Consider the following 16,583-nt stretch of genomic DNA (forward strand, 5'->3'; position numbering starts at 1 on the left):
TCCTGGAACACACCAGACACCCTTGGGGACCTTGCACTTGTTCTTCTGACTGCTGTAATGCACCCCTCTCCACCCAACATCCTCATGACTGGTTCCTTTTAGTTAGTTTTTGCTCAAATGTTCCCTTTCTACAGAGGTCATCTGTATCTCTTCTGTCTCCCATCACTCTCTAGCCCCTTAACATACTTTATCTTCATAGCATTTATTACATCATGACATAGTGAATATTTAAAAGCTCCTCTCCTTCTCTAGAATGTTCTGTGAGTGCAGGCTCTTTGCCTGTTCGGGTCCATTTCATCCCCAGCCCAGAGAAAGCATAGTGAGCACTCAGTAACTATTTTCTGAAAGAATGAAAGCATACACATGGAGATCTGACCTACTGATCAACAATTTCAGTCAAAAGACAATCTTTATCTTAAAAATGCAGTCTGCACACTTTTGAAATTTAATAGCTATTAGTGGCCAAAAAATGCCCACATGAATGGATGAGCAGCATTCAATAGTTACATAAATGAGCTGCAGAGTTGCAAAAAGAAAGAGAGACTGGCAAGACCATGGTCTTTCTAGATGCCCTAATTCTGAGCCCCATGGCAGTGCAAAAGCTGCAATCTTGTGTAGCCTGTTTTCTTATCTGTACATGTGGGATAACTATTCTACCATTAATAATACAAATGACACCTACCCTGCAGCTTCTCACAAGGATTAGCTAAGACAATGTATGAAAAAACAATTAGCTGGGTTTGAGTCTAGGTCTGGGTAGCAGTAAAATTTGCATGTATTATGCATATTTGGAAACAAACAAATGTTTGGAATGAGGGAATGCAAGAGAATGTTCTGATTCTGTCCATTCAGGTTTTTCCCCTTCCCCACTCTCCAAGGCAAGTCTGGGAGAAGTGGGAGGGGAAAGCTCAAATCTTCATCTGGATATGCAATGGTAAAACCTGACGGTGTGGAGAAAACAGGTGTGAGAACAGAGAGGGCATTTAAAGATCCAGTTGGCCTCCCTTTAAGGGGTTAAATCTATAAGGTACAATTTGTGTCCATTTATTTCTTGGATGTATTTGAGGCCATAGCATTGGTCTGGCACATAGTAGGGGCTCAATAAATATCTGTTGGATAATGAATGAAGGGCATGGAACATTTTAGAGTTAATTTTGGTTGTTGGATTTGTGTCACATTATTCTGTGAGGTTGAACCAAACTCAAGTAACTTTATTCATTCTTCATTCCTTCATTTCTTTATGGAATCCCCTCACCTTCATAAAGTTTGTGGATGCGTCAAGTCAACTTGGAATGTCATTTTTTCTTTCACTTTTTAAAGAGACCAGTATTTGGTTCTTTGGATCTGCAGTGTATTTCAGAATTCTGTCAGCTAAACACCTCTGGAGGCCCCAGTTGCCGAGACTATAAACCCCTCTAGAAGCAAAAGGGTTTCCTTATAAAGACACTGCTACCATGCATCTTGTGAAAAGCCCCCTCATCTTTAGCTCAATTCAGCAAGTTTCCATTGACTGCCCGGCACTAAAAGTCTTAAATGAAAATTGCTTTCCTACTCCTTTTATTTTAACTGTTAAAATCATAGACTATATAGTTTCTGACTGAAAACCCACTAACAGCTCCCTGCTGATCTCCTCGTTGCTCCTTCCCAGCACTGGCACTGCCTGATACCAGTATCAGTGGGGAATCTATATTGTGAATGGTATTTATTATGAGAAACTCATGTGGCATAAAAAAGAATAATTGTCTTCATAAGCATGTATTTTTTTTATACTATGGGCTTCTCATTGGAAAGGCATTCTAAGGGAGGCATAATTGCTAATTCCAGTGTTAAACATACCTCTGAGGAGTATTTCATGGTCCAGTTCTCTGAGTGTCATTTCTTCCTGTGGACCAGGGAATGGGGGAAAAAATAAACTTTCATTGAGTGCCTACTTAAGTCCAGGCCATGTAGTTCCCAGACATGGGTGGGTTTCTCCATACAATGACTTAGGAATTACATGAATTATTATTATTATTACTATTATTATTATTTTATTATTTTTATTATTATGATTAAAAGAGGATAGATTCTCACAGGGCTTAAATAACATCATAAAATCACCTCCCTACAGTTATGTGAAATTGGGATGCAAGTCCAAGCTTCCTAGAGATTATGTAGTGAGTCCATATCCTATATCAATGCTTCTTTTACCAGATTTAAAAAAATAAAATGTCCCCAGGAGCTGCCTGCCTCTCAGCACCTCACTTTACTATCTGAAAGTCCACTTTAAAATCACTCTTGTGATGTAAGGCAAGAATCTTCTTTAGGTGTCTGCTAAAATATCCTGTGCTACATGGGATTTCTAGTGTAACCTCTTTTTTTAAGTGAAGGAAAATTTGTACAACTTAGGTCAAGATACACTGAGAATAATTTGCAAAACTCATAAATCCAAAGCTGGTATAATTAATACCAGGTACAAACTGTTTTTGAAGGATTGAAATTCTCCTTAACTCTGAAAGGAATTGAGGTTCAATCTGAGTCTAGGGATGACTCACTCTGCTAAGGCTGGCTGCAGTGTCATGACAAGGAATAAAAATGCTACATGGATTCTGGATCATATAGACCAAGGGTTCAAATCCAGTCTTTGCCAGTTGTCTTCTGTGTCCCCAGTATATGCTTGCCTAAGCCTAGGTTTAAATCTCAGCCCCATACCCTCTGTCTGATTAATTTTGGACAAGTCAGTTAATCTATAGAAGCTTAGTTTCCTCGCCCAATAAATGGGAGTACTTGTACCTCTCTCTAAGGGTTGTTGTAGGATTAAACAAGATGGTTCTTGAAAGCACTTAGCTTAAAGTGGCCAGTTTGTGGCAATAATAGTGATCCCCAATGTTGTTGTTGGTCTTTACTGTGTATCATTATCCAATAAATTCTAATAAATATGAATAAATATCCCCAAAATGTCTTCTTCTCAGCAATCCTCAGCATAAAAAATGAGATGTCCTTTGACAGTAAAATGTAGTAAATCTTCATTAAATATCATAAATAGGTTCTGTGAATTTAAGCAAAATGATATATAATAAAAACAATTTTATCATAGGCTAATTGATGTAAACAAGAGTGAAGTTCCTATAGCATTTCATCAATGTTATAATGAAACAATGTTGAATAAAATGACCTTACTTGAGGATCTACTGTGTAACATTTACCTTAATTTCAAGGCCCATTCTGGGCCCAACATATTTCTTTAAAACCTACATTTTACTAAAAAAATCTTCAGACCTACAGATAAATTGAATTTCGCAATGGGCATGTGTACTCACTAGCTAGATTCTACCATTAACATTTACCTTTTGCTTTTCTACCTCTCACTCTCTCTATGCATCCTTCTTTCCATGCACTACTAATTCATCCTGTTTCTCATTTGGTGCATTTCAAAGTAAATTGTAGACACTGGTATAATTTCTTCCAAAATACTTCAGTATGCATAGTATTAACTATTGACATTAGTGTGTAGTTTTTCTCTTTTGATGTAAAATTTACACACAGTGAAATGCATAAATTTAAATGTGTTTTCTGAGTTTTAACAAAGGCACAGCTCTGTGTAATCCAGCCTCTTGTCAAGATGTAGGATATTCTCATTATACCAGAAAGCTCTCTCAAGCCTCTCCCCAGCCAATTCTGGCCCCGACCATTCCCCGAGCAGCCACTGCTCTGATTGTTCTCTACCATGGATTACAAGTGAAAGCAGAGTGACGATTGTAAGACTCCAAAGAGAAAAGGAGGAGAGAGGGAGAAGAGGTCAAGGTGATCAGCTCTATTAGTAGTGAGTATGAGTTGGGCCGAGGCTGATGGCTCAGGAGGGAGATGAGGGAAGCTATTACAAGTTACTGTGCTCATGTGTAAATTGTCTAAATACTAAGTAAGTAGGTTGATTTTCCTTGTGGCTGTTGGGAATGCTTCTCCTTTCTACACGACATGCAACATATGTCTTATTTTCTCAATAAACTGCGAGGTAGTCTCTTACTGTTGAACGGGACAAAGTCTCACAAGGTGTTTCTTTGGTTCCCTACAGTGACTTGCAGTTGGGAGGCCTCAATAGATACTTGCTGATTGCAAAGGACACCTCTCACCTGGTCAGTCATTCTAGCCATTAGTTCTATTGATACTGGGGGGTGGGCACTGAATTTAATGTGTATTTGACTTAATTGACCATTTTGGCCACTACAGGCTTTGTGGCAGTTGTGTCTGTCAGCTGTGTCAAGGAAATGGGAATTGGGTATGGAGACTATTCATTTTGTTGCCATTTTACAATGATAGTATGGTTGCATCCGGCCATTAATGTTCATGGTATAAGGTGCTTTTTTGTCCTCAAATATGTGGTGTATTATCAATCTGCGTTCCTGTTTTTTTTTAATTAAAATAGGGAACTTTGTCCCCCAAATTTTGTTCATCACATTTCCAGCCTAGTGCTAAGGTCTGTTTTTATAACCCAGTGGTATTTCCCTTGGAGGAGAGAAATGGTCCAACAGCCCCTGGGTGTGTTTCTTACCTCCCTGACCCAGCAGAATTTTATGAACACTAACCCTTGATTCTAACAAAGACTATCAGAAGCAATTCAGTGTCAGCAAACTCCCTTTAATACCTTTAACATTTTGTATTTTGCCAACATTTCAAGGTAGCTTAAAGGTCTCCTTCTTTCTCATGAGGGTTGGGCATGCATGCTCAAGAGTGAGCATTGCAATAGCATCATTCTGATTAAAAAGACATCTAGTGAAATCGAGATAGAACATCAAATTCAAAAACATCATTAACAGGATTCTATTTTGGTTAGGTCTAACCTTCTGTGGGTCACTATGTTGCCTTTGACAAGTCTGACCATTTTATATCATTTAGATTTAAACAGACCCATTATGTCACAGGCAAATAGATTTATCATATTTAATTGACTCAACACCATGTAATCTCCGTGGTGATTATCGCTCACCAGTGCTTGAAAGCATGCTGCAACAAATAAATCATCAAAGTTGCAGGTACACTTAAACTGTTATTTGGTGCCATGGCAGAATATTGACAAGTTACTGCACAATACTAATTATACTAAGAAAATGTAAATGGCTTCATCAAAAAGAAAAAGAGCCAGATGGCAGGTTTTATATACTGTATCCTCATGTGTTAGGAAATGGGTATTAAAAAGACATCATGTCCTCTGTATCAGGGAAGAAGGAGGAATAAAGGAAGATACCTGCGCCTGTATGGATGACAGGCTGAACCTCTAGGTGAAGAAGTTGTCTGGAAAGTGGTAACATTCAAAAGGACATTAGTGGCTCTTGACATTTATGTCTCATGATGCCACCCAGGATATAGGTGAATGGATATTATTATACTTAGAATGAATACTACCGTGTGTGTGTGTGTGTGTGATGGTAGTTGCTGGAGAGAGCAAGGGGAGCTGGCTTGTTTCATGATACTCTAACTTTTCCTTCCTGCTTGCAAATGAGGAATTGTTCATGGGAAGACATGTACCCACCAGGTGGTGAATCAGTGAGGCTTCACTGAACTGGTTTTTCTAGTGCATGAACAAGAACGTACGTACCTGAACTCATTGCAATTAAAAAGCAAAATCCAGTTAGAAACAATGGACTTAAATCTATAGAAGGCAACACCACACAACAGAGAGGAAATTTGATTTCCAAGGTGAGATTTGACAAGCCCATGAACGCACTATGCAGACTGCACCAGCAAGGAAGACTGAAGTGGATTTTCATGAGCATAAAGTTCTGAATTCTCTTGCTTTTGAATTGCATTCCTTATTGCCCAGCTGCTGTCCCAGCTAATGCTGCCATAGCTGAAGTGACAGCCAAAATGTAACTGGGACTTGGGAAGTTAACTTGGAGTGGATTCTCTGGTTAGGTCAGACTGCTACCTGTCCTGGAACATGGCTGTGATTTAGCCTTATTAGAAAACAAATTTGGAAATCATATAAAGAGAAGAGTGTTTGAATAGTAACATTCTTACCTTGCTTTCCACTCCTTACTATTTCATCTGTGTGCATGTGTGTTTGTGTGCATGTTGTGTTGTTGTTTCTCAGCCAGTCAGTCAAGAACACTGTTTATTATAAAAGTAATTCTTAATTAAAGAAAATTTAGAGCATAAAAAAGGAAGATAAAGAAAACCACCCAAGGGGTGAGCCCCAAAATGATCATTCTTAAGAGTTTACTATAGTTATTTACAGTGTTTTTTTCCATTATTCATCCTTTTTAATTGAAGCATAGTTGACAAAAAATATATTAGTTTCAGGTGTACATCAATGACTCAATGTTTAAATACCTTATAAAATGATCACCATGTTAAGTCTAGTAACCATCTGTTACCATAGTTATTACAATTTTATTGACTATATTCCCTATGTTGTATTTTGTGCATGTATTTTTAAGTTGGTTTAGTTTTTATGTAGTTGGATCCATCCCAGACCATATTAAGTATTCTTTATGTTTTATCCTCACCCAAGGACATGTTTTTCATTGCTTTTAGAGAGCAAGGAAGGGAGAGAGAAAAACATTGATGTGAGAGAAAAATATTGATCAGTTGCCTTCTTGCATGCACCCTTACTAGGGATTGAACCTATGACCTTTAGGTCCATGGGATGATGCTTCAGCCAACTGGGCCACACCAGCCAGGGCTCCAAATCATATGTTAAATATTCTGTTAAGAAATCATCATAAGTTTAGTCTATATAATTACATTAGCAATAATTATACTTTGAGCTGTACTGCCATTTTATAGACAGATATTACTTCATAGTTTTTACATAGTCAGTTTTCAATAGCTACATAATATTCCCCTGCTTAGTTCTACATTTTAGTTAAGCATTTCCTTATTGTGGCACATTGGTTTTCAATGTTTCCAGTGTTTTTACTTCTTTTTCCTTATTTAAAAAATATTTTTAAATTTATTTTAAGAGAAGGGGGAGGGAGGGAGAGAAACATCAATGTGGGAGAGGAACATCTGTCAGTTGGCTCTCACACGCCCCCAACAGGGTACCTGGCCTGCAACCCAGGCATGTACCCTGACTGGGAATTGAACTGGCAACTTTTCAGTTTATAGGCCAGTGCTCAATCCACTGAGCCACACCAGGCAGGGCTTTTCTTTTTATATTTAAAAGAATTAAGTTGTGACTTTAAATTAAATTTGTTTTATTCAACTTCATAAAGTTTTATACAGGTTTGTTTTCATAATTTTTTAATCCTTACCAGAGGATACATTTCTTCATTTGAGGGAGAGAGAGACAGAGACAGAGAGAGGCAGAGACAGAGACATAGATGGTAGAGAAAAACACGGACTGGTTACCTCCTGCACAAACCCTTGCTGGGGGCTGAACCCACAACCTAGGTGTATTCCCTGACCAGGAATAGATCCTGCAACCTTTTGGTGTACAATAAGTAAGACACTCCAACCAACTGAGCCACCTGGCCAGGGTGGCTCCTCTATAATTTTAAAGTAAAAATTTACAAGCATGATTTTGAATAACCACACTTTAAAAAAAGTAAACATTAGCCTCGTAACATCTATCTTTTCCTTTGTGTTTAACTATGGAGATCAAGTTGCTTTCCAATTTTTTTACAACGATAAGTAATACCCTGACTTATTAATAAAAATGTATTATTATATGTCAAATACATACAAAGCACCAGGCTAAACTGGTTCTCTTTGTATATAAAGCTTCTGCAAGTTTAAGATTCTTTACTTAGGAAATGTCTAAACTTGTTGTCAGTGAACATGGTAGGATGGGTGTTCCCAAGGGTTTGGGGAGAGGTTGCCTGATGGCTTTTGTGAAGGGCTGTTACTAATCTCTTCTGCACCAGCATTTTATGAGTGTTCATTTCACCTCTCCTGGGCAGTCAGCTGCTATTTTTCTTGCTGGGAGAAGATAGAGACAATGGGGCAAGGGGCTTGATTAGATCACAAACAAGTGCACTCACCGCATCCCTTCTGGGGATCCTACTTGCCTGTTGCTCTCCACTGAGTCCTGCTGGCTGTACAAGTTTGGGGGAGCTCAGGATTAAGGCATGCTGCAGCTTCCAAACCCCGGGGCTGGTCAGGTGTCCCCGTACCCTCCAGGAGACCTGTTTTCTCTGCAATAGACAAAGATGGATGGGGGCCTGTTCCAGGAAAGGACAGCCACGGGACCTAAACTCTCATTCCAAAGGGCAGTATAAGCTCAGGGATGGCTCAGAAGGTCATACAGCCCTATTAGGTGGCAGGGCTCAATTGTCAACAATTCCAAGTGAAGATCTGACCTAGAGGCCAGGCACAATGCTCTCTTTAAAATAACAGCAGCAACAACAAACAATAGCAGCAGCAGCAGCGGCAGGAGCAGCAGCAGCAGGGTTTATGAGAGATATATCACAAGCCAGATGACTTATCTTTGTTCATTTTCCAAGCAGCCCTATTCGTAGGGACTTACTAGACTTGCTTAATAGAGGTAGACTCAGAGAGTTTAAATAACTTTCCCAAGTCACATAGCTTGTATCAGAATCAGAATTTGAACTCACAGCTTTAGACTGCAAGCTCTTAAGCACTCCTAGTTGAGTTCCCCAGAAGCGGACTCTGGGATGAGAAGTTGTGTGAAAGTGACTTATTAGAAAAGTTCCCGGGAAAAACTGATAGGGAAATGGGAGAGTAAGACTGAGAAGAGGGGAAGGCAAGCAAGGGTTTGTTACCTTGGAGGTGATGTTGGCCAGAAAAACTATAGATGATAGGGCCAACGCTGAAGTGTTACCCTTATCAGAGTTGAGGGATCTTGAGTATTTACATCTCTAATTCACCTACCCTTGGTTGACGGCTGCCGGGATGTGGGACAATGCGCAGGGGCATAAATGCCTAGACACCTCCTGTCCTCCTTGAGTACAACAAAAGCAGATCATGGTAGCTGGGATGCAGCCTTTCTAAAGGAGATGCAGACATGAGAGTTCAGTGTTAAATTACTAGGAATTTTGCAAGTTAGTTAACCTCACATTGATAGCTTGAAATCAGCCATGGTTGAAATAGTTACACCATGGAAGTTAGCTAACATTACAAATTAGGGCTCTTCCATCCCCAGAGGTGGTTGTTAACTATTTACCAGCATACCACTGCAGGTGCTGGCCATCAGGAATGATAGGAAAGCATAATGGGAGTCATTGTGCAGTAAAATGGCAAAGAGGTCTGAGGGAACGTGGATGGAGCGCTGCCAGTATCAGCTGCAGCGCTGATCTATGTGTGAACTACAGATGAGGCAGGAAGCCTGCTCCAGCCCACCCACCCACAGGCTAAGCAGGGGGACTGAGACAAAGGGAACTGGTGAGAAGGACGGTGATCAGCTGGATTTGAGTCTCTGAACCTGGAGGTGGCCTGTGTAGGAGTGCTAAACAGACAAAGCAGAGGAAGAACTGAAATAATTGCTAATTAAAATATTGAGCATTTACAGTGTACCAGGCACTGAGCTAAGTGCTTTACTTTGATTATTCTTTGTAGGCACCCTAAAAGGGAGGGCTGTAATCACTATCTTCCTCATGTCCCCCCCACTTTTCTTTACAGATGATGAAACTGAGGTTTAGAGAAGTAAAATAACTTGTCCAACATCATAGGGGAATACCCAAGCTTTGAACACATTAAGTCAGATTCTAAAGGCAAAGATTTTAATAATAAAACTAGAATCCCTCCTTGGTCTACCCCCCATGGACTGAGCCAACATGCTGGGAGCAAAAAAGATGGTAAAGGGGTCATTGGGATGCCCCAGGAGGACCCTAATCTTACGTGGTATGTTTATTAGAAAAGGAAGTGTAGAAGGAGCATGGGAACCCAGAGTAGTTGTGCCTCACAGTGTGGAAAGGATGGTACCCAAGTCCCGTCAAGTGATGGAGCTCGGGATGTACTTCCTTCCTCTCAGAATCAACTCAAGGCTGAGACCCAAGACAGAGAATGCAGAGGCTGAGAAAGGCAGAGAAGACCTCAGGGATGAGCTGACCCTGCAGAAACATTTACAGTCAGGCTGTCTGAATTCTCTTGTGGCAACAGAGATTAATGTCCTTCTTATTTTTCTGTGGTTTGCTTTGCTGTGAGAGCCACCACTTTGTGAAAGTTCCTCTTTTCCTTTCTCTGATTTGCCCATCCCCGGATTGATTAGTGGTCAGCAGCAAGGATGTGTGGAAGGATCTGGAAGGCTGCCACCGTAGCTTATTCCTGCCGTGCTCTGCCCGCCTAGGCCCACAGGGATCCCTTGACACAAATAGTTTTGCAGAGGGGAGAAATAGATGGACTTGTCCCGGTGACATAGTGGAGATATATTTGGAAGAATCCTTTGAACATTAGCACGTTACAGCTTTGTGTTTGGGGTGCTTTTACCTTGTGTTTTATCTCGTAGCAGTCTAGAGCTGCCTTTCAAGCATCATCGACCTCCAGGGTATTTTGTGTTTTCTTCTATGTGTGTAAATTCATATGTGTACATATTATTCACTTATACCATTATGAAGTAATTTCATTGAAGCAAATTGAAAATACAATCTTTCTTATGTTGCCAACATTACATTTTTTTCTTCATTCATCCAGGAATATTGTTTTCCTTTACACCTAACTAATTACTTAATGGAATTGCCGTAAAAAAATCTGCTTGCCTATCATGAGGTCAAGAATGTGGGCTCTGTGCCATACTGCCTGGGTTGAGACCCAGGTATTTCATTCACAGCTATGACTTCAGTTCTGTTCCCTCATTTCTGTAGGCCTCAGTTTGCCTATCTTGTAAATTGTGGGTATGTACAGTACTTTTCTCATAGGTTACTGTAAGAAATAAGTGAGTCTGTATGTACAAAGCCCTTAGAAACACGCCTGTCACAGAGAGAGCACTACATGCTATCAGCTATTGCTGTGTTCTTCGATAGGTTTTAATTTTGGCCTTCAGAAAAATGATTCTCTTCTTATATTTAACAAACACTTATTGAGCATTTATCATATGCTTGCTCTGTACTATGCCCTTCCATATAGATTTTACCTGATATAACTTAATTCTCACCACTGCCGTTATTGTTCTCATTTTCTAGGGTTTGAACCGGGAAGCACCATGCACACACCAGCTATATTAGCTGGGGTAGGTGAGGCTATGCCTCAGTCACAAACACAGGCCTCGGGGGCCATACACAGTAAGTCAGGGAGCACTGCTACACAAAGGGGCTGAGCAAGCAAGGCCATCCAGTCATGTGGCCCTGCCCTTAGTGAACGTGCCTCTATAATAGCTATACCTGGAAAAAGAACATTAGGGGGTCTTGGTGACTAAATGCTTTGACTTCTAAATGAAACAGGTTACTTCTTCCTACAGCCCAATGGTCCTAGGAACCATAATTCTCTCATGTGCCTGGAAGGAAAGCAGGACAAGGTATGATGGGCATTAGAAATCTCCAGCACCCATTTGTGTGGGTCAAATTCCAGTTCTGTCACTTGCCAGCTGTATGAGCTTGGGGAAGTATTTTGCCTTCTCTAACCTTCACTCTTTGCTTCTGTAAAATGGAGTAGAATCACACCCACCCCGTTGCCTATGTTGAAGTTTAGATTGCTAATATTTATTGATTCCTTGGTAAGATGAATGGTTTAAAATCTGTTGGCTTATTTAATCTCTATGAAGATGTTATGAGATAGTACTCTATTACTCACATTTTACAGCTGAAGAAACTGATCCACAGTTCAATATGCGCAAGGTTCTCTAGTAAGTAAGGAAACAGTGGAGTGAGGACTAAATCCCAGGCAGTTTAGCTCCTCAACAACCTTAAGTTATGCTTCACAGCCTCCCTGACCCACAGCAGAAAGCTCCCAGCCCAGCACTGCACACAGCAGATCCTTGCAGTATTAGTGCCTTTCTTCTTTGCTTGGGTGTATGTTGGGGAAACTATTCCTTAGTCTGTTCCTAATTAGGCTAACTCTTTTTGGGACACATACTGATAGCATTTTTTCATTAACGATTGGTGATATGAAGGGAGTAATAGGGAAGGGCACTATTTATGCCATTTGCTTTTATGTGAATATCAAAATTGCTATGCAAAAGTGCCCCCCAGAGAGTCAATACTCAATGAGTAGAGCCCTTTATTGTTTTCAGTAAGCAGCCATACTTAGGGGGAATCTTTGACTCTATAGACATCACTGTAGAAAATCGGGAAACACAAAGGGACCATCTAGATATAGTAGCAAATTTAGTAATATTCAAACAACCTGCACATATGAGCCTTCTTTTCTATTGAGACTCTGATTTGGAGAGCATTGCATGAGGAAGTTAAATCCACGTTTTGCTTTCTATTTTCACTGTACCTAGATAGGTTGACTATGGAGTTGGTTTTCTTTCCAAATTAAACACCTGGTACTTAGTGGTGTAATCAAACACCAGGGGGGCACTGCCTTGGGAAAGCAGAGCTGGTGTGAGGTGACTTTGTTCCCTTTCCCATCCCACACAGAAATGGGAGGCTCTGCTTCCTGCTGGAGTGCAGAGGGAGCACTAAGCGTCCTAGCACTTGGCGTGGAACCTAAGCCCTGGAGATTCTGCTCGAGGCCAGAGACTTGGAATTATTGCGTTTACAGTCAGATTCCTCTGTGTGCCAGACACTGTGCTGTCCACAAACATCTGGTTTGCCTTAACCAGAAAATTGATGACACCAAGATTCTTACACCCACTTTACAAATGAAGAAACTGAGGATCACAGAAGTGACACCTGATCCAGGCCAGAGAGCCAATATGTTGCAGAGCTGAAAATCAAAACAATGAAAAGATGCAGTGTACAGACGGTCTCAGGGCTTCAGTGTTACATCCCTCCCCATCATGTTGGTTGTGAATGGTGCCTCCTGGAGTTGTGCGGTGTGGGGAGCCCTGTGTGGGCATGTTGAAAAACTAAATAGATGCCACAGACTTTGTCTTTCTTGATCGCTTTGTACCCCAGTCTTGGTACCCTAGATATTATATCTGTATTAGTTACCTATTGCTGCAGAGTAAGTTACTCTGAGACTTAGTGGTTTAAAATGACAACATTGTCACAGTTTACCTCACAGATCATGTGGATTAGGAATCTTGGTGGAGCTTAGCTGAGTTCTAGCTACAATCAAGGCTGCAGTCAAGGTGTGGGCTGGGGCTTCAGTCATCTCCAAGCTTGACTGGGGGTGGGTTTGCTTCCAAGCGTGCTCCGCTCCCTGGGCTGTTGGCAGGATTCTGTCCTTGCAGGCTGTTAGACTGAGAGCCTTACTTCCTTGCTGGCTGTTGTCCAGGGAAACCCTCAGTTCCTTGTCTTTCAGACTTCTCCATAGGGCAGCTAACAGTATGGCAGCATGCTTCTTCAGAGCAAACAAGTGAGAAGGATGAGAGAGCCAAAATGCCAACAAGACAGAAATCACAGTAGTTAATAACTTACTCACAGGAACTATCTTGCCACTTTTGCCATATTCCGTTCGTTAGAAGCCAGTCACGAGGTTTACTCCACACTAAACAACAGGGGATTCCCCAAGGGCATGAATATGGTGAAGGGGAATTATTGAGAGCCAGACACTACCTACCACACTATCCTTCATTACTTTAATGCAAAATAATTTTTCAAATTACTTATACCGAATAGAATTTTCCCTCCAGAAAATCTTGCTTGTCTTGAGAAGGCATGCATTCCCTTGTAAGTGTCTTCATACCCTTTATAGGATAAGTGGATCCAAGTCTGGAAAACCCAGAATAGCAATACAGTTCTGCTGGTCTAAAAACATTAAGTGTCTTTCAATGACTTGGTATCCACCTGCTTTGATCCATGATGCTAAAGCCATCCTTACTGGTAAGTTTTGGGTGGTAGGGACTACATTCTTTTTACATAAATAAGGGCTGACCTTTGAAGTAGTCTCCCTGGAATGAAAGGCTTTATACTCATTCATGATGCAAACTTTGCCTAAGAACTTGTTGCAGCTTCTCTTTGGGAATGGCCTTTGGAATCACACCAAAAACAAACAAAAAATCTGCCTCCTTTTTATAAGATGTGATCATGATCACCAGGAATTATTTATTAGACAAGGTTGGCAAGTAGGCATCTCCTTCCTTATTTATTATTTCACACATTTCCTCCCTAGAACTAGTAGATTTGCACTCAGACCTATCCAGAGCCTTCATTATTTACAACAGCCTTGTGCTTTATGTACACAGGGCAATAGAAACTCATACTTAATCATTTCCACACGTAAGGCATGGCCAAGACCAACACCTCCCTTGCTTACTTCAGTAGATTTAAAATGCTTAGATTGGCTGAGTCTCAGAAACTGAACTATCCTTGGTCTTCAGTTCTCTGATAGTTTTAAACAGAAGTGCAGGTCTGAAAAAAGAATGATCAGGAATCTGTCCTGAAGATTTCTGGGTACATTGATCAATCTCAGATAGAAAGACTGAGATCCCAGAGAGCTAAGAAAGGGAGTGGACTTTGTAGCAGAGATGAAAGGGAGCCTCGAAGTGTAAAAGACCAGGGCAGGAGAGGTGAGTCTTGGATAATCAGCCCATTAGAAATTACATTTAATGAAACAAATGTGTAAAAAGCAGTTGATAAATTTAATTCCTTAGGAGGTAGATATAATTTTCTATGTATCATAGATGAGGATACCAAGTCACAGAGACACTGAGGACTTACCAAGGTCACACTGCTGGGTGGCAGGAAGCTAGCTTCAGAACCGGTGGTCTCCACAACTGTCCTTTGCTGCTTCTGGGAGCTCTCCACCCAGAGCAGGGCAGAGGCTGCTCCAGCAACACCTGCACGGAGCCAAAGGGTCACTGTCAAATTAGACTTCTGGCACAGCAGTGGCTATTCCCTGGTGTTTAGTAGGAAAGACTCTTTGTTCCCTTGGGACAAAAGGAATATGAAATAGATTGTGCAGAAGAGGTTTGGGAGTGGGCCTAGAGAATGATCAACAGGTTCAAAGGGCAGGACTGGAGGGGGAAGAAGAGAAAGTGGAAACACTGGAAATAAGAATTAAATTAATCCAGTAATTTTTCTATAGCCAATCAGTTCTATTTTAGGAGTTTATTTAGACACACCCTCCCACCAGAAGCAAACAGCTGGAGTTGTTTAAATTGAGGAATGCAACACTTGAGTGCCTTTGTGTGAGTGTGCGTACACCCGTCCACATCTTTTGTGTAACAGATGGTGGTAGGAGGATATGGGCAGGGATGGGGGGCGGGGTAGGTAACTGCAGGAAATGTAAGGGGGGAGGTCACGGCTCTCATCCTGTCTTGTCACACACATACCTTTGACAGCCCCAGTCAATAGACCATTCCCCCGAGGAGCCAAACACATCTGTACATGTGTATCGTGTTAGTTGCTCCTTTCCCTGACAGGTACATTTTAGGGATGCAGTCTCTGCCCTTCTGAGCCAAGAGCAAAATCATTTGTCCATGATTTCAGGTGGTAATTTCCTAAACAAAGAAGCACAGCTGAAACCTTGACTTATAAAACAATAGTGTTTGCAATTCATCTAATTACACAGAATCCCGCTGCCTTTCTCTTGTAGGTTTTGGGGGTGCGGGGAGGTCAGTGCCATATATTTAAGGGAAAAACCAGAGCGAGAAAGAGAGACCCCAAGTGCAACAGAATTGGTTTATTTTAAAGTTCTGTCTCTGCTTCCTATTCAGAAATCTAGGTAACAACCTGGGGATTCAGAAAGGTGGAGGAGTTTTCTCTCCTTGACAATCTTTCCCTTACTCTCTGATAAAAACCAGAAACAATTGCTGGGAAGCAAGGGATATAAATATTCAGTCGTGACAGTCCCCAAAGGATAAATGACAGCAGCCCATGCAACTCGCCTTCTGCACACTTTAAACTGTCTCCTCTCCTCCACACCCGGGCTGACATAGTAGTAAATTGATTCCAGGTGATGCTGACATTTTGTAATTATCACTATCTATAATTTTCATCTTATTCCATCGAATATTTTGATCATTTAGAATAGAGTAGCATACCTAATAGTGGTCATTAGCTTAGCTCAAGGGAAAATTCATGGTTTAATAAACTCACATTAGAAATAACTTACTAAAATTACAATTGGCATGATTAGCTTCCTATTTTTTAATAAAAAAAATAAAACAGTCTAATTTTATCCAAACTGATAGCTTTTCTGTTTTAAACTGATTCATTGTTCTATTGTTATCTCAGAGGAAGGAAAGACGTCTATAACACAGTGGTGGTAATAAAAAGTGTAATAACCCAACACAAAAACAAGGGCTATGTTTCATTCTACACTTGGCAGTAGCAGAGTGCTGTACATTCTCTTCTTTCCTGACTACCGTGGATTGGAGCAAGGAACGCTGTGTAGCTTTGAAACAAGGTCATGTTTGGAGGAATCAGTCTTCTTATTCTGCTGTCTGAAGGGACTGTTTTTCGAGGATTGCCTGGGAAGGAAGGCAGTTCTGGGCTTGACTTCCTTACTTCCCTCAGTGCCCATTTTTGTTTTAAACGTATCTTCTGAAGCTTGCTCCTATGTTTATCGTAGGTTCATTTCTGAAGAATAAATGGGATATTTTTAATATGCAGGAAATGCTTTTTTAAAAGATAATGACATAGATTTGTCTATTGCCAGAG

The 16,583-nt window shown here is 40.8% G+C and overlaps 1 protein-coding gene across 1 annotated transcript in view; it reads left to right on the forward strand.

Annotated features, from left to right (window-relative positions):
* The window catches only part of CDH13 (cadherin 13), a 1,016,810-nt gene that overhangs the window by 128,939 nt on the left and 871,288 nt on the right, over positions 1-16,583 (forward strand). The window lies entirely within an intron of this gene.

This window comes from Phyllostomus discolor, chromosome 12 (assembly GCF_004126475.2).
Source record: "Phyllostomus discolor isolate MPI-MPIP mPhyDis1 chromosome 12, mPhyDis1.pri.v3, whole genome shotgun sequence".
Taxonomy (NCBI): Eukaryota; Metazoa; Chordata; class Mammalia; order Chiroptera; family Phyllostomidae; genus Phyllostomus; species Phyllostomus discolor.